The 27,041-nt window shown below is 45.7% G+C and overlaps 1 protein-coding gene across 4 annotated transcripts in view; it reads right to left on the bottom strand.

Moving 5' to 3' along the window:
- The window catches only part of LARGE1 (LARGE xylosyl- and glucuronyltransferase 1), a 633,432-nt gene that overhangs the window by 523,902 nt on the left and 82,489 nt on the right, over positions 1 to 27,041 (bottom strand). Inside the window, exon 1 of one of the 4 annotated variants that reach the window (XM_050745854.1) lies at positions 17,443 to 25,876. The exons of the other annotated variants lie outside the window; for them this stretch is intronic. The gene's annotated coding sequence lies outside the window, so the exon portion shown is untranslated. Of the gene's footprint in view, positions 1 to 17,442; positions 25,877 to 27,041 lie in introns of those variants that run through there. 4 annotated transcript variants of the gene reach the window in all.

The raw sequence follows: 27,041 nt of genomic DNA, 5'->3' as shown, positions 1-27,041 counted from the left end.
TTGTCATTGGTGAGGCCTCACTCAATCACACATTCATCTTTGATCTGCCGGGTTGAAGGCACAGATGGCCCAGGCCTTGCCAGGCCATCCTGTCCATCTATCAGTCCCTCTGCAATGATCCCCTTGGGGTTCTGGGCTATTACCAAGTTTCCCTTTGTGTGGATATTTCATTCCATAAGCACAGTCAAGCCTCAACAGCTGTCCAGGCCAACACAGATCAAGAATTTTCTTCACAGTTTATTTGCTCATCCAACAAATATGTACTAAGACCTGACAACACACCAGGCCCTGTGCTAGACAATGAAGCACAGAGATGAAAATGATCTGTCCTTCAAGAAGTCCACAGCCTCCTCAAGGAGACAAAGATACTAAAAGACAAATAAGACAGAGATATTTAATGCAGCTAGCATTGTTTGCCTTCTGGTTTTCTCCCATTAGGTGGTTCCAAATTGGCATATGAATACAGACTATTCTCTTAGTATTGGTTTAAGTGGTGGTATGAAGTACATCTACTGCATTAAGAAGTGCCACTCTAGACGGGGCATGGCTGCTCACCCCTGTAATCCCAACTCCTTTGGGAGGTCGAGGCAAGTAGATCATCTGAGGTCAGGAGCTCGAGACTAGCCTGGCCAACATGGCAAAATCCCGTCTCTAATAAAAATACAAGATCGCGCCATTACACTCCAGCCTAGGCAACAAGAGCAAAACTCTGTCTCAAGGGGGGAAAAAAAAAAAAAAGGCCACTCTTAAGAAGCAACAAGCTTCCTCAGGCAAGACTGTCAAGCCCTAGTCCAAAGAAGCTTGTGGAAATCTACCAGGATTGCATATTCTTTTGTTCACCTCCGATAGTCAAATACCACAAGACCAGAAACAAAACATAGTTCCAGCAATGTCCCACACAAACATCCTGGTGGAGGACAGATGTGTCTGACACCTGGGATCTCTTCTGCTCAACGGCCCATCAGATACATAAAACAGAATTGAGAATGGTGACCATTCGTCTTCAGAAAAGTTGAAGTCTAGTCACTCCCATTTGGACACAACCGTTGAGGAACAACATGCAGCTTCTGTTCGACCTCGGCTGTGGCTCGATGACAAAACACTATTGCAGGATGTTCCATCTTTTCTGCCTAGTAAAGATCTCATAGTGAAATGCATCTTCACAGTGAAGAGAGGAAGCCCAGGTACCCTTGAACTCCATCCTTTTCTCCATCTTGACTGCTATCTCCAGTATTTCCCAAACTCTTGCATTCTGCGATGCTCCAAACTTCAGCCTTAAATACCTTATAGGAAAATCTTCACATTAGAACAAATACCACATCAGCACAACTCAACAAACACTGAACAAATATGCAAGGAGGGAAACAATTATTTACTGAGTGTTTAAATCATGCCAGAGATACTCCACACTCTTGCAACAAGCCTAAAACATAAGTACTAATTTTGCCTGTTTAGAGGAAAATCTTAAAAAGCATCACCGAAGTTAACTTACTTATCTCAATGGGGGAAGAAAGAGATGCTGAGGCCAAGAGTGTAAATCATATCTCGTCTCCAAAATTAATATCCTTTCCATGACATAGTATTCACTCTCATTTGTTCATTTCAAATTCCAGAATGCTCTCCAAGAAAGGCTAGTCGGATGGACTGTCAACCTCTTCTAAGTGCCTCTATCACTCAAGTCATTCTCTTCAACCTGACCTCACCCCTGATAATCTATCCCTAAAGCTAAGACACTAAGCACATGACAGGCAAGCAAATGATGCTTTTCCAACAGTCCCCACCTGGGCCCAACAGGGTCAAATACTTTGGTTCTGGACATATCAATAATAATGACTGTGATGGTTAGTTTTACGTCAGCTTGGCTAGGCTATGGTCCCCAGTTACTTAATCAAACACTGTCCAGGTGCTCCTGTGGTTATTTTGTAGATGTGGTTAATATCTACCATCAGTTGACTTTCAGTAAAGGAGACTATCCTCCATTGTATTGATGGGCCTCATCTAATCAGCTGAAGGCCTTACGAGGAAAAACCAAGTTTTCCTGTAAGAAAAATTGCCTCTGCCTCAGGACCACAGCTTTATTTTCTGCCCAAGTGTCCAGCCTGCCAGTGTGACCTAGAACTTTGGACTTAGGCCTACAATCACACAAACTAATTCCTTAAAATCAAGGTATATGCGCGGGCATGCGCGGGCGTGTGTGTGTGTGTGTGTTTTTACACAACTACACCATCCTATTGGGTCTGTTTCTCTGGAGAACCCAGACTGATACTAACATATGCATAATGTAATTTCATACAGGCTATCTGATACTCACAACAGGTCACCTATGTAAGTATGATCGCTTTTTGTTCAAGTGAAGAAACTGCAGCTCCCTGCCTGCAACTAAATAACATGTCCAAGGAACACACAGGTATTAAATGACAAGGCCATAATTTAGACTCATATCTTCAACTCAACATGGTACGCTGCTTTCCACAAGACACGCTGCCCCGCAAAAGTCACCATAATTCCTAATGAGAATAGCCCAGGCAAGGAGGAGATTTAATGATCTGCCACTGAATATATCTAGAAAAACAGTCCAAGATGCAAGCCCACAGCCCAGCCAAACTGGTTCTTCTCGCCTTTTGTTGGGGAGGCACAGTCTGGCAGCCTAGCACGTTCAATTTCTCCCAGGACAGTAGTGAGACCGAAGGAGAACTGAGGAAGGGGCCAGCAGAAGCTAGAACTTCCTCCGGTCCTCATCACCTCGTCTAAGCCAGGGACCTCACAGTCTGCACCCTTATCACTGCTGTCCAGCTGTTCAACGTGAATGCCAAAATCATTGTTCTTCATTAATTCACTGGAAGCCTTCACGCAAACCTCATTAAGAGGCACAGTAATTGTTCTGTGAATATTGCCCATTTTCCAATTATGTTCCTTTCCTCATGCCGGGAGAATGCGCCATCGGAGAAAAAACACTGGGTTGCCTTCATCTGTTCTAAAATAAGTAGGTGAGGGATTGGCTTTTGATGGTGGCTTCTACAACCAGAAAGGACTCTTCAGCCAAGAACCATTCTTAGTAATCCGACGGCGTGCAAAGTACAAGCATCTGCCTGTCAACCCAGCCCAGGGACTCGCACACCTGGGCTTGCCACTTCAGGGAAGAGACTGCCTGGCCATGAATTCTCAGCACAGAATCGTAGCAAGGATCTAACTCTGTCTTTCCGTGAACCACACCAGAAGGCATGTATGTATTCACATCCATGCATATGGCTAGGCAGAGCCCTATGAGTGAGCCGTCTCATGCATCTGCAGAGAACCAGAAAGGGTTTGTGGTGTGAGTAAAATCACGAGGAGAGGTGCCGTAGAAGTAAGAGATTCAGCTGCTGAACCATTTGCAGATCATCATAAGTACTACTTATGAGACTATCAACTGTTCATCACCTCCAAAAACACAGGCAACCCTCCTGAGTCCAATTATCTCCAAACTTTTCCTCTTTTACATTCAATTTTGTCATGAAATAAGCAAACAAAGGCATGGCCTGGTGTTCCGATGCCCACACTGTTTTCACAAATAAAAAGGGTCTAAGAGTGATGGGAACTCCAGGCCTGACTCAGCGAGCAACACCTGTGGGGCTGCGGGGGAAGAAATGAAGAGCAAAAATTCATCCATGAACAGGTCAGGACAGCACCTGGATTTTCATGCCTGGTTTCATCCTCCATAAGCAGTCTGGCTTCCAGGTAGGTAGGTAGACTCTTAATTTGTTCGAGTTGTTATAACAAAATGCCACAGACTAGGAAGCTTATAAACAACAGACATTTATTTCTCACAGTTCTGGAGGCTGGGAAGCCCAAGGTCAAGGCCACAGCAGATTCAGTGTCTGGTGAGAGTCTGCTTTCTGTTCACAGATGGCCATCTTGCTATGTCCTCACATGGTGAAAGGCTCCTTTCTGCCTATTTTTAAGGGCACTAATCCCACTCATGAGGACTCCACCCTCAAGACCTCACTGCCCAAAGGCCCAACTCCTAATACCATCACATAGCAGGTTAGATTTCAACATACAAATTCTGACATACATTCAACACACACATTCAGACCATAGCAGGCAGGCAGGCAGGCAAGCGGGTGGGCGGGCGGGCGGGTAAGCGGACAGACAGACGGATGGATGGGTGGATGGACAGACGGATGGACAGATAGATACAGACAATGTTGGGGCCAAGATTCAAAGTCAGCCATATCTGACTGCCAAAATTAATATCCTTTTCACAACACAGTATTCTCAATCATTTCAAATTCCAGGATGCTCTCCAGGAAAAGTGAGTCTAACACACTGTCAACCTCCTCTAAGTGCCTCTCTCACTCAAGTCATTCTCCTCAACCTGATCTCACCCACCACAATCTGCCTCGACAGCTAAGACCCTGGGAAGTGTGTGTGTGTGTGTGTGTGTGTGTGTGTGTGTGTGTGTGGTGGGGGGGTCATGTATACATACACACATAGACATTTATATGTGTATATGTGTTTCTATACATACACACATGTGCATATCTATACAGACATACATATATGCATACGCATATACATACAATCAAATATATACACTGAAGGCTCAGCAGTTTCCCTAAGGTTCACCTCAGCCAGGCACACAAGTTTCTTCACAATCTGGTGCTTGCTGACAACCTTGTCTCCCATCTAGCCTCTTTGAAGGCACTTATTTTCAAAGTCAAATGTCAGTACATTTGCAGGTACTGACATCTCCACTTAGAGGTATTTCAAGTACTTGTCTACTGGAGACTTTCTAAGCCCTTTGCATATATATACATTCATTTAATGCTCTAAATAGCTCTGTGAGGGAATCAGTACCGCCACCCCATTTTACAGCCATAGACAGATCACTTGTTTGTGTTTCTCTCTTTCTCTCTCTCTCTCTCTCTCTCTCTCTCTTTTGCAGGGGAGCCTTGGGGCAGACCCTACAACCTTCATGGCCGCATACCCAGCTCGCTATCCATTGTTCTCATGACAGCCAAGCCCAATTCACTGCACAAGAGTGTTTGAGTTGTTGCACATCCAGACAAGAAGGGATCACAGAGAGGTAACAGCCAAAGTCTAGAGCACAGAGCTGCTGGAACGGGATTCAGCTGCCTGATAAAGTTGGGGGCAGGGAGATTTATGCTGGCTAAACAGCTGCCTAATAAATCTGCCCTCCCATCATAGACAGGCTCTCACCGATATTAGCATTCAGTAGCACACCCTCTATTGGCAAATGCTTCATTGTCATTTTTATTAGTTATGCCTTACAACTTCCCCGCTAGGTCAATATTATCAAGGGGGTCAGCGGTAAGGTAGGACAAAATCATTATCCACTCATGATAGATGGAGAAGCTGAAGGAGGGAGGAAAGGGGGAGGGGAGGAAGGAAGAACAGGGTAGCATGGTGGTGCAGGCAGCTTGACACTGCGGAGGAAGGGCCTTTACAGGCAGATGACCTAGGTTCGGACTCCAGATCCACAACTAATTTGACGTTGGGCAGGTTCTATGCTTTAGTTTCTCTCCTATAAAAACGAGGATGGTTCATGTCTCCACCCTTGGATTGGGCACTAGTCCCCCAGCCACGTGGCGGTTCCTTCTCATCGAGACTCGGACCTTCCCATCCAGCTGTGCCCCATCAAGCCACGTACCAAACCCTGCCGTCTTCAGTTGATTCAGGGCATGGGTTAAAATCTGAAATCACCCTATTTGTTTATAGTTTGTTTGCAGACTGTCGCTGCAAGGAGAACATACACTCTACAAGGACAAGGACCCTATCAACTCACTCGGGGTTGTCTTTCCAGAGCCTGATAAATTGTAGGTGTTCAATGAATATTTTCTGAATAAATACAGGACAGGGGAGGGAAGGAAGAGTAAGAGGGAGAAGAGAGGAGGGGAGGAAGTTCATTCAGCAGCTGCACTAGATGGTAACTGACCTGAGAGAAGGAAGGCGAACTGTGGCCCTGAGAAGAGCCCCAGAAAGAGGGAGGTTCTCAATCAGTATTTGTTGACAGCCTGTAAAAGCCTGACTTTTCCCTCCTGAATGAATGAAGCTTGTTCCTTCTGCTTCTTGAGGGTAGTCTCTCTGTATCCTGCCCTTCCATGCTTCATGGACCTGAAGAAATGATACACAGCAAATCCCTACCGAATAATGAAAACAAAGCAGATTTGCCTGTGATTTCTATTGGTTTTTAAACACATTAGGCACCCCAGGACCAGGGAGCCCAGTGGCTTTTGCATGGCAAATTGGCAGGGTAAGAACTCAGCAGGGCAAGAGTCCAGGACTTCCCCACCTTCAGAAACTTTGTACACTGTGGTCTCCCTTGGGGGGGCTGAAAGTTCTATTAGTCCCTCCACAACTAGATTCTGACTAGGGCTGCAGACTACACAGCATTCCTATTTCCCAGCACCATCCCAGGAACGGGTGCCTAATTACTACTTGGGCACAAGGTATGCACTCAATAAATACCGACTGACAGGCCGATTTATCATCATGCCCAAAAACAACTTCAAAGACCACCAGCCTGAGGAGGACTGGATGGACTGACGTCACCAGCAGCACAGTCCCAAGTGTCAAACCACTTCAGAGTTCGCATGGGCTCCTGGGGGCTTTGTGATCCAAAAGTATGGATGATAACAGCCAACTTTTGTCAGTCCCATCATCATATCTCATTATGTCTCCTCCCAGTGGTGTGTGAGTACAAAGCTCTTCATTGTGCTAATATTCTACAAAGTTCATGGCAGAGCTGAAAAATGAGCTATTTCACACATACGAATGCTCTGGATGACTTTTTTAAAGTTCAGACCTTCCGGTCACAAGCTCTATCCCTCTGCTGTCATCTAACAATCTCAGGTTTTTCTCCCCTTGCCAATTATGCCACTATCCAGGGCAACTCCAGCAGGCCTGTGGCTATCCATCCACAGGCTGTTTCACTAAATCCTTAATTTCCCTGATATCAACAAACCTCCCCACCGAACCTCCTTAGCACCAGCTCCAGCCCTTGACATCATCTAAGGGCTGAAGTCAACTGCCTAGACTTCAGATAATTAAGTTACCTTTATTAATTACCTAATCCCACTAAATCCACCTCACTTAATCCCCACCTCCTCAACCACCCCTTCCACATTTCCCATGGGGTGAAAGATTGCCCTGAATCTGAACCTTGCCTACTCCATATAAAATCTCTGTAACCCTAAGGAAGTTTGTTTCTAAGAAACTCCATTTCTTTTCTTACACTCTGGGCCACTCGTGGACCAGTCGTTCACCAAAACCTGGGCACAGGGTGAGACATTTCCTAGCCTCCACACAGTGAAGTGTGACCAGGTGACCAAGCCCTAGCCAGTCGGACATGTGCAGCGTGATGCGGGTCCTACCCACAGGTAATGCCCTCTGCTGGCTGGACATCAGTGTCCAGAGTTTGCATGCGGATGATCCAGGGTGTTTCCTTAAGCCAGGGTCACTGTGTGGAGCAGAGACACCTCCCCTGCTTTCATTCACTCCACATAGTCACTCATTCTGTGAGTGCAAAATAAACATCCTGGGTCATTATGCATTTTGGGGTCCATTCAGCCTGCTTTAACTAATGCACCATTCTTCCTGCCTAAAGGAATAGTTATGCTGATCAAATAATGAAAATTTGCAAACCTCCCCATATAAGATCTGACGTAAGGCCTGACAATAAAATAGATGTTTTTTTCTTCCTTTTATTTTCTCCCATAGCATTTTGCCATAACTTCTATTCTCATTTTATGTTTATTAATTTTTTTTAGAGACAGGGTCTCACTTTGTCACCAAGGCTGGAGGGCAGTGGCATAATCATAGCTCGCTACAGCCTCAAACTCGGGGGCTCAAGAGATCCTCCCACCTTAGCCTTCTGAGTACCTGGGAATACAGGCGCATGCCACCATGCTCAGCTAAATTTATTTTTAGTAGAGATGAGATGTGGTCTCATGGTGTTGTCCAAGTTGGTCTAGAACTTCTGGCCTCAAGCAATCCTCCCGCCTCAGCCTCCCAAAGTGCTAGGATTATAGACTTGAGCCACCATCCACAGTCTCTCATTTTAAAGTCTTGGGGCTAAATACTATAGGATAAAATAAAGAAGAAAAAAATTAATCACACACCGATTATATTGCCAGACCCTATACTTCCTCTCTTCCCCAGTGCTACCATCTGATTCACCACCTTCTCATTCGTCGTGGCACCTGAACCAGGCTTGCCATATCCACACTTGCCCTTTTCTTCTGGTTCTTCTCCCTGCTGCTGCTCAGGAGACACATGCTGTCTAACCAACCCCAGCAATGCTACACCCCTGCTGGAAACCTCCAGAGGCTCCTCCTGGGCTAAGTGCACCACCTCCTCTTCTGCCTCCCACATGGCTCTCTGCTCCAGGGTACCTGACACCCTGCACCAACACCATACATTTACTTCTCAGTTTCACAGCCCTGGACTGCAAGCTCCTTGAGGGCAGGAAACTTCCTTAATCACCACTGTATCTATTGCAGACATCTGTTTAGTCACCAGGGATACAGTGTGAAGAGAACAAACAAATATCTCTGTCCTCCCAAGATTCTCCTCCAGTTTAGGAATCTCTAATTGCTTCATGGCTGGCAGAGGTGGTAACAAAGGCAGAGAAGGCGTTAGGAGAATCCCGGCTTCAACGGCAAATGCTGTTGCTTCCTAAGCACAGATGACCTTGGTTACCTTCTCTAGGTCTCAATGTCTTCATCATCACGAAGTTAGAAAAAAATGGCAGCTACTGAGGGCTACTGTAGGGTCAAAGGAGATGGTGTAGCCCAAAAAAAAAAGCTTGGAACAGTGCCTGACACATAGCAAGCAAATACTAGTTTACCTCCCCACTCTGAAATGATAAACTCCTAGAGTACAGAGGTCATGCCTTACACTTCTCATTCTTTCTCCACCATGCCTTACAGATATAAACCACGTCTGACAAATGTTTGTCTGACTAATGAGATGGTAAGGATGTCCAAGAAAGTGAGCCAAATGTATTTAGAAAGATTTCTCTCCACCAGCCTGCGTAAAAAGCATCTAAGAGCATGCCGAGAAGGGGAACAGAGTGGAGGTAACAGGCAAGGCTGCTCCAGTGATGACTTGTACCCTCCTTAGCCCCAACCAATCACTGCCTTTGACCAACTAAGCCCATATTTTTCCCAGCAGAAAGGTGTGTGTATGTATACATATGTGTGTGTGTATATATGTTATCAAAGGAGTTCAATTTTCAATACATTATTGGAAATCTTCAACAATCATTAAGTGTGATGACTAAGAAAAAAAAATAGGAGCAGAGGAATTGGACTGAAAAGCCTGCCCAAGTGCATTAAAAACTTCATATGAAGGAAATGGAAAACTATAAACAGTGATGTTCCAATCACTTGGGTTCTGTTTAAGTGACTTTTTTAGGTTTAAAAAAAAAAAAAAAAGATCTGTTTCTACTGCGGATACATTTAGTTTTAACTAAGTGAAAAGACACTTCCCTGATCTTGTAATCTATAATAAATATATTCTAAATTTTTCTTAATGATCCCGGTTAATTATATATTCCCAACCTTGGCCTGATGCCTGGTATAGGCACTGTGTAAGCATTAAATCTCACTAGGCTGCCAACAGCACTATGTGTGCCCTTGGGAGCTATAAACACGTCTGGACAATCAGCCCTACCCTATGCCGTAGTTCCATTCTGCCCCAGTTTGAGTTCTTACAGCTGAAAGGCAGGGCTTTCTTACACTTCTCCTAGAGGTCAGATTGTCACTTCTTGCTCATGTTTCTGGCGGGCTTCTGAAGTTCCCCTTTCAAATGCATTGTTGTGCTGATCTACTGTAGCATTAGAAATGCAAATGTAGCCCAGGTGCAGTGGCTCATACCTGTAATCCCAGCAGTTTGGGAGGCTGAGGCAGGAAGATAACCTGAGGTCAGGAGTTTGAGACTAGCCTGGCCAACATGGTGAAGCCCCGTCTCTACTAAAAATACAACCATTAGCTGGGTGTGGTGGCAGACGCCTGTAATCCCAGCTACTCGGGAGGCTGAGGCAGGAGAATCACTTGAGCCCGGGAGGTGGAGGTTGCAGGGAGCTGAGATCATGCCACTGCGCTCCAGCCTGGGTGACAGAGTAAGACTCCATCTCAAAAAAATAATATGAATTAAAAAGAAAGAAATGCAAATGTAAAAAGCTGGTCAGAACAAAGGGGAAGTCATTAAGGCTATCAGAAATCCTCTGGTTTCTATCCTTCCAGCCACAGGTAGGAATGATCTTCCTGAGCTCCTGGAAGCAAGCAGTGGTCATGTGACTTGCTTTGGCCAATGAACTATAAGCAAAAGCCAGAAGTAGAACATGATCCCCCAACTTCCAATTTCCTCTGCCCACAATGATCTGTGACACTCCAGCTAATGGAAACACCTGCATCCCAGGGTGTAAGTTACCGGGGGAAGAATAAAACCCCCAACCTGCATACCAACCGCAGATGAACATGTTGCATAAGAAATAAATCTTTGTTTTTTTGAACTACACAGATATATTGAGGCTGTTCATATAAATAGCACAACCTAATCCATCCTGACAAATATAAATGATGTATTAAAAAAGAATAACAAGTTCATGACTCATCAGTCAAGAGGCCTTCCAATGAGAAAAAGTCATGAGCTTATACTCAGACCATAGCACATACCTCGGCTGCCCAACAGCTGTGTGTCTGGATACATGTATAAACGCTTTCACAGGATCATGGTATACCTGGTTAATGCTGGCTTCCTTGCCTGTGTAATAAGCTGCCCAAAGACAGAAGCCTTATGTGTTCATCCATCCTGTCTTCCCAGAATCTGATACAGTGCCTGGTACAGAGTAGAGGTCAATAAATACTCATCTCAGTTAACCATCTTGCTATCTATCAGGAAGGAAGAAATAATTACAATAGTTTATCCAAGTTTACGTGGAACTTGTAACCGGAAAAGGAAATGAGGTCCGGCCATACTTCCAGAACACAGCCTCACGCACCCCTCAGATAGGTCCGATGACATGGTTTGTCCCTGTCCTTGCCCTTCGCATCTGAGGACACAGCAATGACTCATCCCTATACACAGTGTGACTGTAGACAGATGCATCTGCACACAGCCAATGACTTATCCCGCCCATTGTGCCTTCCCCATAGATAGTGAGGAATTTTCCAGCTAGGCCAGTTTATGGAGAGAGCTCTTTCTGCTGCCCTTTGGGGTCAGGATATCTTTGTTCGAACTGAGTCATCTGCAGTTCATGTCCCCATGCTGTCCTATTTAAAGGGCACGTCTCGATACAGGGCTTCACAGTTACCTGAGAGCACCACCCCACCGCCTAGTGATGGTTCATTCCTCATTTGCCCTGTTAAGTGCCTACCACTTAATAGTAATTATTGCCATTAGCTGAGTGCTCAGTAACTTCAAGCCATCATGGTAGGTACCTATATTATTATCCCATCACATCCTTAGAACAATCCTTTAAGGCTGATATCATTATCCTCACTTTACAGATGAGAAAACGATAGAACCAAAAGGTTGATGCCACACGCCCGACTGAGTTTTGCTAACATTTTATTGATGAACATTTCTTCATTATATGTATTTCCCCATGTCCATGATTTACTATATTAGTCCATTTTCACACTGCTATTAAGAACTACCTGAGACTGGGTAATTTACGAGCAGAAGAGGTTTAGCTGACTCCCAGTTCTGCAAGCTGTACAGGAAGCATGGCTGGGAAGCCTCACGAAACTTACAATCATGGCAAAAGGCAATGGGGAAGCAAGCATGTCTTCACATGGTGGCAGCAGAAAGAGAGAGCAAAAGGGGATATGCTATACACTTTTTTTTTTTTTTTTTTTTTTGAGATGGAGTCTCGCTCTGTCGCCTAGGCTGGAGTGCAGTGGCCGGATCTCAGCTCACTGAAAGCTCTACCTCCCAATTTACGTCATTCTCCTGCCTCAGCCTCCCGAGTAGCTGGGACTACAGGCGCCTGCCACCTCGCCCAGCTAGTTTTTTGTATTTTTTAGTAGAGACGGAGTTTCACCGTGTTAGCCAGGATGTTCTCGATCTCCTGACCTCATCATCTGCCTGTCTCGGCCTCCCAAAGTGCTGGGATTATAGGCGTGAGCCACCACACCCGGCCTGCTGTACACTTTTAAACAATCAGATCTCGTGAGAACTCATTCACTATCACAAGAACAGCAAGGGGGAAGTTCACCCCCATGATTCAATCACCTCCCATGAGGCCCCTCCTCCAACACATGGGGATTACAATTCGACAAGAGACTTAGGTGGAGACACAGAGCCAAACCATATCACTTACCCACTCATTCATTTATTCCTTTCACCTATAGACATTCATTAAGGACCCGTGCTGGAACCACATTACCCCCACTCTACACATGAGGTTTATATTTAACCAGAAAATGGTGACTCCAGAATTTAAGTCTGACCAATTATAAAGTCCAAACATTTTCTACTAACAGTAGCATGTAACTCGTGTAACTATAATGAAAATGAAATGACTTAATACAAGAAAAGTGTTGAGAGAAGTACTGATACACAGTATGGCTTCAATAAATGTCAGTTTATAACACTAAATATAATAACAGCTATTGTCCAACAACACATTTTTGCACAGTTTTGGGGAAGAAGGGACAGACACAGGTGGGCAGCAGGGGCCAAGTGTAATGCTATATTTCACTACAGCTCATCTCAGGAACACTTTGGGTCTTTGTTTTCTTATTTGCAAGATGAGGAAACTGAATTTGGTCATCTCCAGAGACCAGTCTTAAAAAGCTATGATTTGTCATTCTAGCAGTTGATCAGTCAATGAGCAACTTAAAGACTGAGCATCCCAGACAATTCCCCCAGTTTGCTCTGCAGAGAATGCTGGCTTCTACTAGAAAGCACTATGCAGCAGCCCAAAATGACTTTGCATAATGAAGGAAAGCCTTTGTAAAGGAATGTTCCAGAGGACAATTTGTTCATTTCAGAATATGGATGTTTATCCAATACCCAAATACAGGATGCTGTATTAGTCTGTTCTCACACTGCTCATAAAGACATACCCGAGACTGGGTAATTTATAAAGGAAAGAGGTTTAATTGACTCATAGTTCAGGGTGGCTGGAGAGGCCTCAGGAAACTTACAATCATGATGGAAGGGGAAGCAAACATGTCCTTCTTCACATGGTGGCAGCAAGGAGAAAGGCTGAGCAAAAGGGGAGAAGCCCCTTCTAAAACTATCAGATCTCGTGAGAACTCACTCACTATCACCACTAACACAAGGACAACAGCATCGGGGTAACTGCCCCTTGATTCAATTACCTCCCACCGGGTCCCTCCCATGACACTGGGGATTATAGGAACTACAATTCAAGGTGAGATTTGGGTGGGGACACAGCAAAACCATATCAGATGGTGAAAGAGAGAGGGAACAAAGCCCACTGCGGCTTTTTCCCACTACCCATCAATCCTGACTCCAACAGAGACTGGAAGCTGCTGAATTCCCCAGCTGCGATTAATGAAACAAAACAGCAGGTGTGGATATGAGAAGGCGTTCTAATGGAGGGACAAGGCTGGGAGACAGAAACTGCCACTCCTGAGTAAGAGCGCAGAGCTGGGGAGGGCAGTGCCGAGGACATACATCCTGCCAGGAACCTTGATGCCAAGGACAGAGAGACTCGCTGTCCAGATCACATTGCAACCCAGGAGTGTTCATTTCTCTCTCTCCCTTTTTTTAATATAGTGGTAAAATTCCACATCTGCTATGGCACAGACTTGGTGGCTGAAAACAACAGAAACATACTCTCTCACAAGTTTGGAAGCCAGAAGTCCAAAATCAAGATGCTGCAGGGCTGTGCTCCCTCCAGGCACTCTAGGGAAAACACATCTATTACTCAACTCTTGCAGCTTCTGATAACTGCCAGCATTCCTTGACCTGTGGCTGCATGACTGCAATCTCTACCCCCACGGTCACACTGCCTTCTGCTATGTGTTCAGTCTCCCTTTGCCTCCCTCTTTTTTTTTTTCTAAGATGAAATTTCACTCTGTCGCCCAGGATGGAGCGCAGTGGCGCAATCTCGGCTCACTGCAACCTCCGCCTCCTGGGTTCAAGCAATTCTCCTGCCTCAGCCTCCTGAGTAGCTGGGATTACAGGCTCCTGCCACAGCGCCCAGCTAGTTTTTGTATTTTTAGTAGAGATGGAATTTCACCATCTTGGCCAGGCTGGTCTCGAACTCCTGACCTCATGATCTGTCCACCTCAGCCTCCCAAAGTGCTGAGATTACAGGCGAGAGCCACCACGTCTGGCTTTGCCTCCCTCTTATAAGGAGACATGTGATTGCCTTTAGTACCCACCTGGATAATCCATGCTTCTCTCTTCTCAGGATCCTTAATCACATCCACAAAGGGTCTTTTCCTATTTCCAAATCAGGAAACAGCTACAGGTTTCAGGAACTGGAGCCTGTTATCATCGGCCTACTACAGTTCTCATCTTACCTCACTTTTTAAACAATGAAAAAAAATTTAACCTTTTAAAACAGATAAATGAGAGTCACCACCCATCTCACCCTAGAATATCCAAGCTGGAAGTAGCCTGAGAAATCAGCTAACTCCAGCCTCCTCCACCTGAAAAGGGTCTGGGATGGAAGCAATTCACCCTGGATTACCCAGAAGATGCAGCCTACCAAACAAAAGCTACTTTGATCAATGGTTTCTCCTAAGACATTTAAAAGACTTTGCTGAAAAGAATGTCCTATTACCCTCCTCGCCCCTCCGTCCCTCTGCCAAAAAAAAATATCATGCACAAACTTTTGGCACATGGACTGCAAAAAATGAGACACATCTTTACAGAGGGACGTAATTTACACTTAAAAAGCAACTCCGGGTTAGCCCTGAAGAGTGGAAATAAGTGCAAAATGTCTGGCCTGAATTCACCCCTGGACAATACAAACTCAGATCTGTCCCATCGTGGCCAATGCAGGAGCCACAGAGGGCGTGTGATGAGAAGAGGCATCAGATCAGGGCTGTTCTTCTTCTAGAAAAAGCTGACATCGTGGTGTAGAGCCAAGTGGGCCCGTCATGGAGACTGGGAAGGAAGCTACTTCCACTGTCTACTTCAGCAGTTTCCAAACTTTAGGAACATCATTGTCACCTGGAGAGCTTTGTTCAAACAGATTGCTGCCCTCCCCTCAATACCACCTCCCCCAGAGTTTCAGATTCTAGAGATCTAGGTGGGATTCGATAATTTGGATTTCCAACAAGTTCCCAGGTGATGCGTACTGCAGGGCCGAGAAGCACAGTTTGAAAGCTATTGTCCTGTGGAAAACTTAGCCCAGGGAGGAGAAGAACTAAAAAAAAAAAAGATGGTATCAAAGAGAGCATTACAGAAATTGCTAAGATTGGGCAGATGAGAAGAAACGAGATGGCGGAAGCAGAAGGGGACACAGGTGTATTCACCAGAACAGATGCAGTGCAAAGGAAGAATTATCAGGAGGGGAGAAGATGAGCTCTCCACTGAAGATACTAAGTTTAAAGGTGCCAGCAGGACAGATGGGGTAACTCACATACCAAGGGAGTAAGTTCATCCATGAGAAGAAGTCACAGAACCTGGAGTTGACCTGGCTTTGAAGGGCAAGAAGAGAGATGCTGACAAAGGTGATTGGATGGGAGTTCTCAAAGAACCCAGGGCATCCTGAGACAGTCCTCTTCAAGGAAGGCAGACAGAAAGGCTTCTAAACAAGGAAGGAGATAGTCAATGGCATGAAATGCCACTGCAGAGTTCAGAAAAGATGAGGATGGAAGAAAGGTGCTTAGATCTGACAACTAGGTCATTAACAGCACACGGCAGCAGCTTGTGGGAAGGAAGCCAGGTTTGGGTGGCAAAGCTAAGAAAGTGAAAACTTTGACCGCAGGCTCTTCTCTGAAGCCTCGTGATGAAGGAGGAGTGAGAAGGAAGCGACATTGAGAAAGACAACTCTAAGGGTACCTTCCATGCCAGCACCCAGCGCCCCTGCAGTTTCCCCAAAGGAACATCTGTAGTCTAAAGTCCCAGTTCCTAATGTTGTGCCCAAAACCAATGTTACCCTCAGAAAAGAATTACTAAATGAATGCATGCATAAACGCATGAATGAGAAAACACAACAATGCTACAAGAAGAGAAGGAAAAAAGTTCTTTGCACATACATTTGGTGTGTAGCATTCCCTAGCTTCATTCAGCCACCATAGCCTCCTCACTAATCAAGGTCCTTGTACTTGCTGTTCCCTCTCTCTGGAATGTTCTTCCTCAATTATCCAAGAGGTTTGCTTTCTCACTTCAGGCAGTGCTAGATCAAATGCTACTTTCTCAGAGACACTTTGTGCAGTCTCTTTTTCTTTTCTTTCTTTTTTTTTTTTTTGAGAGGGTCTTGCTCTGTTGCCCAGGCTGCAGTGCAGTGGCGTGATCTCGGCTCACTGCAACTAACTCCTCCTGGGTTCAAGCGATTCTCCTGCCTCAGCCTCCTGAGTAGCTGGGATTACAGGCACGTGCCACCGTGCCCAGCTAATTTTTGTATTTTTAATGGAGACGGGGTTTCACCATGTTGTCCAGGCTGGTCTCGAACTCCTGACCTCAAGCGATCCACCCATCTCGGTCTCCCAAAGGGCTGGGATTACAGGCGTGAGCCACCGCGCCTGGTCTGGTAGTCTCTTTTTCTAAAACAACATCATCCCACCCTTCAGGCGTGCCCCAGTGAGCCTTTGACCCCAGTACCATTAACCTGCCGTATTTCCCCTTCTCAGCACTCTACGCCACCTGACATATTTCATACCTATTTGTTTACTATAAGATCCACTGGAACAGGGCTTTGCTTCAATCATTCCTGTATCCCCGGTGCCTAGTACAGTTCCTGGCACATAGGAGGTGCTCAATAAATATTTATTAAGTGAATGAATCCACTATATTACCTCTCAAAAATTCTCCCAGCCTTCATAGCTCCTTTAAGGGTTCCTGGAGGAATGTGCTTGAACACTGGAAGGCATGGGAAGTACTAAAACCCCTCCTCCTCCCTGCACCTGCACTGCAATCAGACGAAAACTGATGACTGGCAGAAAAATCCAGCCACCATCTGGCTGTTCAAGGACCCCTCCCGAGTGCTGACAGCATGGCCATTCAAGATAATGAAGATTAAAACCAACAGTGATCCAGGGGGACAGGTCCTCAGGAGGCAGCCCGGGTTGGACTTAACCCATTCTGAGCCAAGGAGCTCCCAGACATCCTGAGAAGAAACCACCATTCCCTGCAAGGGTGAAGGCAGGAGGCAGAGGAGGCCCCTGCTTGAGAGATTATAGATGACTTGTCCAAGGAAAGGATGAGATGGAAGCAAAAGTGCTTTGGCAAGATAACGTCTGTAGGAAGATGAGGAATTCTCTCGCAACGACAGATGTAACATACCATGTGCCCACCAGTCAACAAGGTCCTTTGGGCCGGGCGCCAGCCATGCTCTCCACTCATTTATTAAAGCAACCGTGTGTGCTCCCACCGTGACACCCAAGGCCTGAGACCCATGGCCACTCTTCAGGGGACACTGCACCTGCAAAATTTACAGAGAGAAGCTGTCCAGCTAAATCAAATTCCATAAGCAAATGCTGACCACATTTGATTACAACATAAAACTCAGGGGAGCTCTACAGAGAAGAGGAAACCAACATCACGCAGATGCCGAGGCAAAGGGAGTTGGCTGCTGTCGAGTTCTTCCTTCCTTCCAGCTCACAGGTGAAGGAACTGTCAGGGACACGTTTCCTCCACGAGAGGCAGGAGGAAATGGTTCAAAGCCGACTCTTGTGCCAGATGGCCTGCCTTTGAACTCCAGCTCTGCTACTTATCAGCTGCGTGACCTTGGACAACTTATTGAGCATTTCCCTGCCTCAGTTTCCTCAAGGGTGAAATGATGCAACAAGTATCTAACTCCTACGGTTACTGTGAGAATTAAACACACCTCAAGCAAATGCTGGTACACGCAAGCTTCTAGAGGCTGGAGATGATGACAGTGGCAGTGGTGGTTGTTCTGTTGGCCCATTCAGGCTGCTCTAACTGAATACCATAGACTGGGTGGCTCATCAACAAATTCTCACAATTCTGGAGGCTGAGAAGTTTAAGATCAGGAAGCAGCGGATTCGGTGTCTGGTGAGGGCACCCTTGCTGCTTCACAGACAGCAGCCTTCTTGCTATACCCTCATGCAGAAGAAGAGGTGAGGGAGCTCTCTGAGGTCTCTTTATATAAAAGCATTAATCTCATTCATGAGGGCTCTGCCTTCATGACCTAAGTGTCACCTAAACGCCTAAACCATCACCTCGAAAGTTAGGTTTCCTATGGATTTTGCAGGGACACAAACATGTGGTCCATAGCAATGTTGACAACAATGGTGGCGATGACGATGATACTGCTCACATATTAGCAGATATTCTTTTATTCTTTTATTCTTTTTTTTTTTTTTTGAGGTGGAGTCTCACTCTGCCGCCCAGGCTGGAGTGCAGTGGTGCGATCTCGGCTCACTGCAACCTCCCCTCCCCGGTTCATGCGGTCCTCCTGTCTCCGTCTCCTGAGCACTGAGCAACTGGGATTACAGGCGCCCACCACCACGCCCAGCTAAGTTTTATATTTTTAGTAGAGACAGGGTTTCACCATGTTGGCCAGGCTGGTCCCGAACTCCTGACCTCCGGTGATCCACCCGCCTCTGCCTCTCAAAGTGCTGGGATCACAGGCGTGAGCCACCATGACCGGCTCATTAGCAGAGATTCTAAGGGTTCACAGGCAAAGTCATGACACAAAGAAAGGAGTGTCAAGAAGACAATTTGTAAAAAGTCCCTTCTGATCCTGCATGTGGATACATACATGCTCCCTCCCTCTGCTTCTGCCTTCCTGTTCCTCCACAACACTCTGAAGACAGGCAGCCAGGGCCTGGAGAGCTGGTAGATGTCAGGTGAGAGGGCAGGGAGCCCTGCCATGAGGATGGAGTGGAAGGCTCATCGGAAGCTGCCTCTTCTCCTCTTGTCCTAGGACCGTTGCCTGCCCAGGTCGCTAGGTGGCCCCTGGGGCCAGAGGAGCACTCTCGAGCCACTGACAATGGCTTTCCAAAACCAGCGATTGGATTGGAAAAGTATTCCTAAGTTTTTAAAAAAGATTACTGGACAAGAACTTGCACAGTTTGCAAACTCAGACACAGACATACCACTAGGCAACAGTGGAAGCTACAGGGTCAGGTCCTCACACAACACACACGCACACGCATGTACACACATATACACGCATACACATACACATGCACATACACAGACACAGACACATACACAGACACAGACTTGAGCCCCCAAAGAGGGTAACATTCAAGCTGCTTGGCTTTGCACACAAAGCCCCTCCCAGTCTGGCCCAGGCGTAATCCCAAGGCAACCACTTCACCTTTCCAAATCGTTAAGCCTCTGGACATTTGTAGTAACGGCCCTAGAATAATGCTCTGTTTCACACCTCAAACATTTCTCACCTTTCTGTTCCTGCAGCTCCCACTGTCTACAAAGCCCTCCCTTCTCCCTTTCACCCGGCTAACACCAACTCAGCTTTCAAGATTCAGGAATCATTAGCCTCTGGTCAGTAGCCCCTTTCCTGGGCTCCCATAATATCGTGCTTTTCTTACTGGAGTACTTTCAGCATGAGTCCCGGCACCTACCATAATAACCAGACTCCTAGAAAGCTCAGACATGCAGAGCTCACTTAGCTCGAGCTCCGGAACCAGAAGAAAGCACACAGCCATCTTCCTCTCTCATGTATGGAGTCCCATTCTCATCGGTGAAAAGTTCCAGACAGCAAAGCCCAAGTCCGAGGTACCCTGTGAGCTCTCGTCCAAAGAACAAGACAGATCAGGAACAGAACTGAGAGGGAGTGGAGGTACAGAGGTCCAAAACACAACTGGAGGGCCCATGGGACACCCTCGAGCCTTAACACACACAGTGTTGTCAGTGACCAAGGGAGCCTGGACCCAGAGCCCCCAGGCTTCATGCGAGCTGTGGCTTGAATCCTCCAATACAGGCCTCAACAGCATGGAAGGAAGGAAGGATTGATTAAGATGGGGCAACCCCAGAGGGCTCTCAATCAGCTGGTTGTACTTACTGGGCACAGGCTGGGTAAGCTGCAGCCCCAGACTTGCTACTGGCTGGGGCTCCCAGCTGCCACCAGAAAGATACCTTCCCTGGGAACCGGTCCAGCCCAGCAGGCAAGAGAGCACAGAGCCTGACACAGACTCTGGCACATACTGTGTGGTCCTGGGGCAGTTAACTGGAACTCTAGACTGAGGCCCATCAGGATCTATGTCCAGTATACAGTAAGCACTCAATAAGTGCTAAATGTTATTAGACAACTGTTGTTGGACTGGGCCAGACATGGCCTGGCAGGCACTACAGGCCCATCTGGTCTGAGGTGTGGTGCCTGCCCTCAGGGGATAATCACAGGCCGCAGTGATTCAGTAAGTCTCAGAGGCACCTGTGCCTTCATCCTTCGGGATAACTGCAGGATACCCCAGTACAGGGGTGGCAGTCAACTCCAGAACCCCAAGAGCACTGTGCTCACCAAGCAGATGATGTCTCAGCCTGTAGAGGTAGCTGACTTTTATGTTAACCTTTAATTACATTATCTCCTCAATTAGATTTGAAACTAATGTAATACCGAAACATCTGAATGGCAGGTTCCCAATTACAAAGTCTAATCAAACCAGTGACCCTGGGTTACAGGCTTAACTGTGCCTCCCCTAAAATGCATATGTTAAAGTTCTAACCATCAGTACCTAAGAATGTGATTGTATCTGAAGACAGGATCTTTAAAGAAGTAATTAGGGTAAGATGGGAATGTATGAGTGGGTCCTAATCTAGAATGACCAGTGTCCTTGTAAGAGGAGATAAGGATACAGACACACAGAGAGGGGAAACCGTATGGAGGCATAGGAAGGCCGCCTTCCACAAGCCAAGAAGAGAGGCCCCGAAGAAACCAACCTTGCTAACAACTTCATCTTGGACTTCTAGCCTGCAGAACTGTGACATAATATATTTTTATTGTTTAAGCCACCCAGTTTGTGGTACTTTGTTATGATAGGGCTAGCAAACTAATACACCAGGTGAGGTCAGTCTTGGTGAACAATTATTGTCATTTTTATTTATTTATTTTTATTTTTGTTTTTGGAGATCGAGTTTCACTCTTGTTGCCCAGGCTGGAGTGCAATGGTGTGATCTCAGCTCACTGCAACCTCTGCCTCCCGGGTTCAAGCGATTCTCCTGCCTCAGCCTCCCAAGTAGCTGGGGTTACAGGCATGCGCCACCACATCCGGCTAATTTTTTGTATTTAGTAGAGACGAGGTTTCACTATGTTGGTCAGGCTGGTCTAGAACTCCTGACCTCAAGTGATCCACCCATCTCGGCCTCCCAAAGTACTGGGATTACGGGCATGAGCCACTGCGCCCAGCCCCATTATTGTCATTTTAGCAGAACACTGGAATTCGGAGAAGCTGAGTAACTTGCTGGAGCCACTCAGCCACTAAGTGGGAAAGCTGGGATTCAAGGTAATAAAGCCTGACTCCTTCTACCACCAAGAATATAATACTTAACTGATATTTGTTTGGCATCTATTATGTGCTAAGATCTTCTTAAAGTGCTAAGGATACTACAGCAGCCAAAAGGGACAAAATTTGTTCTCTAGTAGAGCTTTCAGACAGATAGGGAGGAAAAATAACCCTAATCAAGAAAATATAAAATATGTACCTGTCAGGCCTCCGAGCCCAAGCTAAGCCATCATATCCCCTGTGACCTGCATGGATACATCCAGATGGCCTGAAGTAACAGAATAATCACAAAAGAAGTGAAAATGGCCGGTTCCTGCCTTAACTGATGACATTACCTTGTAAAATTCCTTCTCCTGGCTCATCCTGGCTCAAAAGCTCTCCCAGTGAGCACCATGTGTCCCCCATCCCTGCCAGCCACAGAACAGCCCCCTTTGATTATAATTTTCTACTACCTACCCAAATCCTATAAAACGGCCCCACCCCCATCTCCCTTTGCTGACTCTCTTTTCGGACTCAGCCCGGCTGCACTCAGGTGATTAAAAAGCTTTATAGTTCACACAAAGCCTGTCTGGTGGTCTCTTCACACGGTCGCAAGTGAAAGTACCTTCAGCAATAAATGGAGGGTGGTAGGAATATGAGCAATTTTTTTTTCTCATCCCATTCTACAGTTTTTACTATAAACATTTAAGCCAAACAAAATTTTCTTTCAAAAAAGCCAAATGGTAAAAGTGAATTTTCAAGAGAGCACTGCTTACTCCATTCACTGGTCTTTAAGTTTATGAAAAAAATCAGGCAGAGGCAAGTCATGAGCCCCAAGGAAAAGTTTCTGTCACGTTAATATGCCTCAGCGACAAAGCTACAGCTTTAGAAATGATACAGTTAGCATTTCCCATGCAGGATAATTTTTGCTCTAAAGTTTGAGGCCAAAGCTATTTCAAAGAATAACCATGTTCAGAGAAATGGATTTTGTTTCTCTTCACCCAGATGAGAATTCACACAATGGCTAGCACTCACCACCAGGGAAAATTCTTGCAAAACTGGATGGAGCTGAATTTCACTTTATTGCTGGTGCTTATGCAGAAATTATGATTGCATGTTCATAAGGGCTTTATGGTGGTATAATATTTTACTGCTAGAGAAGCATTCACACAATACGTGGCATCTTTAAGTGTCCTGTCATTTACAATTCTACACTTTGGAGTCTGTAAAGGCAGGCAAGTCTTTGCAAACCTCCTGTGATTTTCAACCCCCTGGACAGCTTGGCACTGTCTCAGCAGGGATTAACTGCACTGCTGCCTGCAATAGAGGCTGCACTTCCTAGTTCTATAACCCTCCAAGAATGTGAGGTGCTTTCACAGTCATGTTAATTAATGCATCGGATGGCATTCAGGATAAAACCAGAAATTCAGCAGCATTCCCCAGGCTGGTGGATCTGAGCTGCCTAACAGAGGCAGGTGAGAAATGACATTTGAGGGCCTGGCAATATCCTCAAGCACTCACTTATTCATGCTAAAGACTTGCTGGCACTAACTGCAGCCTGACTATTTTGAAAGTCATTATAATGAAGAGCTAAGTTAGAAGCCAGGTTCTCCAGCTCACCTGGCATGGATAAATTTCCAAGTTTCAAGCTTCCGTTTATCATCTTTAAAATAGGGGAAATTACGGCATAGGGTTAAAGGGGTCCTGAAATACAATCGAGCACGTGAGGTCTGGGTCTGGAACCTAACACACATTAGGCACTAACTACCCAGAATGAGCAAAGTCACTGCTAATCGGGAAAAAGATCCAGATGAAGCCAGTAGTTAGCAATCACTCCATTCCTCTTCCTCCCAACTGTATTAGCCCTGGTTTAGCTTGACTTTACAAGGTCAGAAACAGCTCTGAACCTATAGATGGGATTCAGTAAAGCTCCAGATTTTGCATTCAAAACTGTGTGCATGCTGTACACAAACAAGCACTTCTGGGGGAAGAGGCCACATTTCAAGAGACTATCAAAGGGATAAGGTTGACAATGACTAGCGTGGAGGGTCCAGTTCAGCCTACTTCCTACAGAGCTGGTGTGATGGAAAGGAAAGAGAGTGGAGGCAGATGATTCCAAAGTTTAAACTCTGGCTCTGGCCTCTACTCACTAGTTGATCCTGGGGGAGCTCTCTACCTCTCTGACCATGGTAGCTCCTATGTAAAATGGGAACATGGAAGCCAGACCACCAGCTGGCAGAGTTATTAGGAGGATTAAATACCGTAACAAACGCCTGGCACACAATGGTGTCAACTGTGTTCGTCTCCCCATTCACAGTCCCTGCCAGAAAACTGGAAGGTTCCCTCCGGCCAGCAGGACCAAGGACCAGCCTTGTCATATTTTTCTGTCCGTTTGCTTCCTGCACACCATGAACCCTGCAACTTCTACAGCTGCGGCACCAGGCCAGGCCCAATCTCACTTATCTAGGTTGGCCACCCATCTACAGTTCAATGTTCCCTCTGTTCCCACCAAGTTCCACACCCAGGCATCTCAGCTGCATTCCATGGCTTCAAGTGGCAGCCCAAGGTAGCAAAGAGTATGAGCTTCAGTAACAAGCCACCTGGGTTCAAGCCTCAGTCCTCTCATTTCCTAGTTGGTGGCCTAGACCAGTAACTTAACCTTTCTGTGATTCCGATTCTTTATCTGTAAAATAGGGATGGCCATCATTAACTACCTTACTGGAAAAACAAACAAACAAACAAATTAATCCATGTAAAGTGTGAGGACAAGACCTGGAACACTGTAAGTACCAACTACCATTATGCCCTAATCACAAGAAACAGAGACTCAATAAGCCAGTTCAGATAATAGCAGTTTGCCATGAACACACTGAAGACGAAAAGGGAGATGGGCCCGCACATGAATCCCAGAATAGTAAGTGTAGTAAAACCGAGCAATACAGAAGATGTAGCTAGAGCCCAGGCAGCACATGGGACCTCTGTGGGGGAGAGTGAGCTCTGTGAGCTCCGTGGGGGAGGGTGAGCTTTGCCTCCAGCTAACTCTGTAAGGTCTGGCTCTGTCTTCTCCAGCCTCCTGTCTCACTGCTACATCCATGATTGTGATTAAAATGCCAAAGACACAGGGATTTTGCAATACTCTTAATTTACGGGCAGTGAAATTTAATTTTCACATGCCACTCCATATATATATGGAGTATTACATATATACACACATACACATAAACACACATATATACGTATACATACATACGTATACATATGGATACGAACAGGATATATACACACATGTATATATGGTATACATATATGTGTGTATATATACGTGTATATATGTGTGTGGGGGTGTGTATATATCCTGTCCTGTCTCCCCCTGCAACATTACAAATTTTTTAATAACAAACACTTTCATACAGGCCCTAACATCTTCAAGAAAGGCTAATTCAAGTGGAGAGAGACCAGGACCAAAAGGATTTTGAGAGATAAACGTAACCACTGAAAACAGAGAAAAAGCGAGCAGCCCTAAGTGAAAAGCATTTGTAAACTGCAAAAACCTTTGTGAGACTTAGCTACGTAGATGACTATGATCATGTGAGTCCAGGCATCTTGAAAATGCCTCAGAAGAAGAGCTGACCCAGGTGGGCATGTTAGTATCAAACAGCTGCAGGTCGGACTGAAACCTATGGTCACATCCGGCTGTCAGTGAGAACTTCCACAGGCTCTGCAGCAAATGAGCCTCGGGTGTGCTGGGGTGGTGCCTTCAGCCCCCGGCCAGCGAGGTATCATCCACTTATCCCAGTATGCTGAACAAACTTCATTTTCCACAAAGTTTCAGGGTGGGAAAGTTAAGGATACTCTACTTTAGAACACAGGCTAGCAAACTTTTTATGTGTAAGGTGAGACAGTAAATCACAGAAGCTCCGCATGCCATACCATCTCTCTGGCAGCTCTCAACTCAATGACTGTAGTAGGAAAGCAACCACAGATAAGAGGAAACAGGCATGGTTGTGTGCCAAGAAAACTTAATCTATGGACACTGAAATTTAATTTTCATGTGCTACAAAACAGTACTCTTGTTTTGATTTTTTTTGGACACTTTAAACATGTAAAAGCCATTCTTAGCTCATGGGCTACAGGAAGACAGACTGACCCATAGCGTGCCAACTCTTGCTCTCAGTCATTACCCCAACACAATCTCTAATAACATGGAATTTCAAGCTTCTGACTATGGCTGCTAAAATCTCGTCTATTCAATCTTTGGTAACTCATACAGTACTAGGATCTCAAAAAATGCTTTTTAAAAAATTGGACAGGTGTAGTGGCTCATGCCTGTATTCCCAGCACTTTGGGAGGCCAAGGTGGGAAGACTGCTTTAAGCCAGGAGTTTGAGACCAGCCTGAGCAACAGAGCGAGACCCCATCTCTACAAAAAGTTTAAAAATTAGCAGGATATTGCTGAGCGTGCCTGCAGTCCCAGCTACTTGGGAGGCTGAGGCAGGAGGATCGCTTGAACCCAAGAGTTTGAGGCTGCAGCGTGAGCTATGATTGTGCCACTGTACTCCACCCTGTCCCCAAAAACAATAAATAAATAATTGTCCTTTAGCGATTTCTATCCTCATAAAACATCTTTGGCAGTAGATCTCAACTGCATTCTGGAACAGTCCATCCTACTGATGGGGAGCTCCAGAGGTTAAAAGTTCTTCCTGAGATGATGTTCATCTCCCTCACTCCCCCATGCAAGGGCTCCTGGGTCTCCCTGATGGTGTCCGCAGAATTAAACAAATCCATCTTACCCATGACAGCTCTCCACATTTTTTGTTTATATCAGGGGAGGAAAAAAATGAAAGGAATGAACTACTCCCATAATAGAAAAATCTTTGCCAGGAGAGGAAGTGAATGTAGAATTTCTAATAGCAAACATGCTTTACCTAAACAGTGGCTTCAGAAATAGCCCAGTCCACAGACCTACCAAAAAGTCAAGAAATAATTTAGGAGACTATATTAATCCATTTTTGCATTGCTAGAAAGAAATTCCTGAGGCTGAGTAATTTATAAAGAAAAGAGGTTTAATTGGCTCATGGTTCCGCAGGGTTGTACAGGAAGCATGGCACCCACATCTGCTGGGCCTCAGGAAGCTTACAATCATGGCGGGAGGTAAAAGAGCAGCAGACATGTCACATGCCAAAAGTGGGAGCAAGAGAGAGGGAGGAGGTCTCAGACTCTTTTAAACAACCAGATCTCTCATGAGTGAGAACTGTCTCATCACCAAGGGGATGGTGCTAACCCATTCATGAGGAATCAGTCACCATGATTCCGTTACCTTCCACCAGCCCCATCTCCAACACTGTGGATTTCACTGCAACATGAGATTTGGAGGAGACAAACATCCAAACCATATCAGAGAGAAAAAAAGGGGGTTTTCCTCAACCGCTGGCAGAGAAGATCCCCATTTACACATATGTTGGAACAAACAAAT

Source organism: Macaca thibetana, chromosome 10, assembly GCF_024542745.1.
Source record: "Macaca thibetana thibetana isolate TM-01 chromosome 10, ASM2454274v1, whole genome shotgun sequence".
Lineage (NCBI taxonomy): Eukaryota > Metazoa > Chordata > Mammalia > Primates > Cercopithecidae > Macaca > Macaca thibetana.
The sequence above is the reverse complement of the archived record's forward strand: the minus strand, read 5'-3'. Positions and strand labels throughout refer to the sequence as shown.